Raw genomic sequence first — 3,590 nt, forward strand, 5'->3', positions numbered from 1 at the left:
GAGGCTACAACCTGGTTATACACATGGCTCCCAGAACTTGAGGCGTCATCAGTCCATCGAGATCAGACCCAGCTCTGGGAGCTATGTTTGACATAAGGCTTTCCCCTCGCTCGGGCACGTCAGGTACTCGTATTCTACGGGTGGAGAGGCATGTCAGTCCTCTTCACCCTCCATCAAATCAGAGGAGCAGTCAGAGCCGTAATCCAATTTAGGTCCAGTGTTATTAACTAATGGTCATTCTTGATAGGGGAAGATAGGGATTGAAAATGGAGAAGGCTTGAAAGTGGACCGAGCTTAGTCTGGATGCTCAGAACTGACCAATGTAGCATAGTTAGACCTGCCAGGGTAGGGTACTACCCACTACTAAAGCCCAGTTCACCCTTGCAACACACAAGCCCCACCACCACATCAAGGTGTCGGGCCATTGGTGGGGGAAATTTCCTCTAGAGAAAGGAAAATACTAGGTAATGGCCACGTGGCCGCCTTAACAATACGATAATTTAATGATAAAATAGAATTATAACTATAATTTTCACTTATTTCCAATATAGTTTTATAAGCTAGAGATGATTAAATTATTGAAAACATAATTGACATGATATACCTGAATTTTTATTGTTAAATTTCTGACATTTTTAATATGCAACGATGATAATTCTATTGATAATTGGTTGCTCCTATATAATTAGCGTGGTGGCATAATCTAGATACCATGCATTTAATCGGTCTTCTGCAATGATGAGGCAATTCGTCAATTATTGCGAACCTATTTAGACATTGCAACCGCTTCCTACACGCTTTTGCAAACGTAAAACAAATGATACTCATTCTGAATTTCAAGTAAGTGTAAGGAAAAGATAACTATCTTTTTTGTTTCAGGCGAATATAGATACAATCATGTTCAACGTCAGATCTGAGTATTGTGAACGAAATTCCGTTCACAATAATTCGTCTTATTTTCCGTAAGAAGACAATTTTTGTCTTTAAAATTTTCTTATAAAGATAACACTGGCATGTGAGCTTAGCTGACTGAACAGAATGTGTGTAATTGCGAAAATAACATGTAAAACTTTTAATTAAAATAACTTCCTTGTCATGCAGAGAGAGAGAGAGAGAGAGAGGGGGTTGGGAGTGATATTTGTCATTTATATTCCAGTTCATGAAGGCTTATTAATATACTGTTGTTGGAATCAAACGGGAAAAAAAAGTCCAGTCTATATCCCTAGAATTTCAATGTTATTATGGTTCCGTATTTAGCGAGGTTTAAGGTACCTACATCCTCCACTACTCTTTGATTTTAACTTAATTCTTCATTTTCTATGACGAATTTCCGCAGAAATATTTGTGTATTGTAAGGCTTAGAGCTTGTTTTGTGTATGGAACGATTGTCTCCTTGTTGTGGGTGCACTCCTCTCCCGGTGGTACTTTTTTTTGTGTGTTTAGAGTTTACGTCTGTTGCTTTCGTCGGCAGAACGCTAGTCAAGTTTGGGCAGCCATCGAGTCAGGTTCTATTCAGCATAGCAGCATGGACTTGTTCAATAGTAGGTATACTTGTTTAATAGTAGGTAGCTGGTGTTTAATAGTAGGTAAACTTGTTTAATAGTAGGTAGCTGGTGTTCAATAGTAGGTATACTTGTTTAATAATAGGTAGCTGGTGTTTAATAGTAGGTAGTTGGTACCTGTTAAAGTTAAGTATACCTTAGTTTTACCAGACCACTGAGCTGATTAACAGCTCTCCTAGAGAGGGCTGGCCCGAAGGATTAGACTTATTTGACGTGGCTAAGAACCAACTGGTTACTTAGCAACGGGACCTACAGCTTATTGTAGCGAGAATTATAGCGAGAAATGAATTTCTATCACCAGAAATAAATTCCTCTAACTCTTCATTAGCCGGCCGGAGAGTCAAACTCGGGCCTAGCGAGTGCTAGGCCACAACTCTACCGACTCGCCCAACAAAGAGCCAGTTGATACCTGTTGTCTTCGACAGTTTTCGATGAAGTGAACTACAGCAAAGTTATCGAGGATGAGTTGGTGGCTCAACCTTTGTCGCCATTGGAGAGCGTTGAGAGGGTATTCCTCTGAGACAGCAGTGTGGCTGCTGCATCTACTGACTCTGTCGTGGTCATTTTGTTTTGTGGAGATATTATTCCTGTTTGCCGCCACATTGTGGTTTCGATGATTTCAACGGCAGTAGTTTGATGGTCGTCCTCGGTAACCTTTGATGCTGGTCTTGACATCCCAAGGTGGATGTTCTGTTTTTTTGTACTGTACGAAGATTGTGATTATTATATTGGTATTTGTGTTACTGTAGATTATGATTATTACTGACTTTATATTTACTGCTTTATTGATTTTTCATATATTTTATTACTATGGTTAATTGGTTATACCGTGGATTGTCTGATAGTATTATTTATGTTGTCTGTATTGCTTACTGTTTGATGTAGCTTAAATGTTGTTCATCTTGTAACTTTTTGCTGTGATGGTAATGTTTATTTGAAGTAACTTTAATTTAGCTTCATCTATGATATTTTTTGACTGACTCATGGATTATGTATGATGTGTGATATGGTTTATATATTACTTTTTACCAAACTTGACTCAATTGTAAATATTTGTTAAACTAGTTTTAAGGTTATTTTGCTGGTTTTGTTGTTCCCCTTTCCCCGTGGTTGTCTCGGCCTTCTGCCGATCTTTCCAGTCCATTTGTCTGTAATTGATGATGGAACCTGATGAACTGAGGTTTGGCTCATAACACGTATGTGCAATCGTTGACCAAACGTATGACTCTCCTTGTAGTTAGTCTAGCTGACGTTCTTTCTACCTTACCAACTGTTATTATTATTATTATTATTATTATTATTATTATTATTATTATTATTATTATTATTAAACTCTTGTAACTTAGGACATTTTAAGAACTAGGTGAAGGTGTATGTCTTGTTTACCGGAAGCCAATTATTACTTTTATTTAATAGCGTCAGCAGATATATGAATTTTCAAAAGCTTATGTGGCATTGCATGAATGGTAATATATTTATCGTGACATCAATTTACGTTCAAGAAAGCATAAAAAAGGCAATTCTGAGAACTTTAAATTAATGTTTCCTCTCAATATACCTCTTCATTTTAGCCTCATTTCGATCAAAGTCTGGAAGGATATTAGCAACAGGTGTTCCAGGAGATTCAGAGTTTCTCTGGAGTCCCTGAGCTTTGCACGGAATCTGGAAGACCCTCTCTTTGTGATCTTGGAAACAAAAAGCGTTCCTTATGATCACTGTGTGCAAGGATGTAGAACCTGTCTTTGTTTTGATTAAAGCATGAAGCATCCACAGGTATTTTGATTTTATTACCATGACTGCTAGGGAGGCTGGTATGCATAAAAAAATAATTGGATATCTCTTTGTATTATAACAAATTGTGTTTATTTATGACACACTTGCCAAGTTTCACGTTTTTTGTAAAGGCGTTTTTTTTTATCATATAGTAGGGAGTGAGAAAATGTTTTTGAGTGCAAAATGCGTAGATGCATTAATTAAGACTGACTTCAACCGGGTTGTTGTTATTCTCCAGTGGAAAACGACGCGAAG

Source organism: Macrobrachium rosenbergii, unplaced genomic scaffold (genome assembly GCF_040412425.1).
Source record: "Macrobrachium rosenbergii isolate ZJJX-2024 unplaced genomic scaffold, ASM4041242v1 13903, whole genome shotgun sequence".
Lineage (NCBI taxonomy): Eukaryota > Metazoa > Arthropoda > Malacostraca > Decapoda > Palaemonidae > Macrobrachium > Macrobrachium rosenbergii.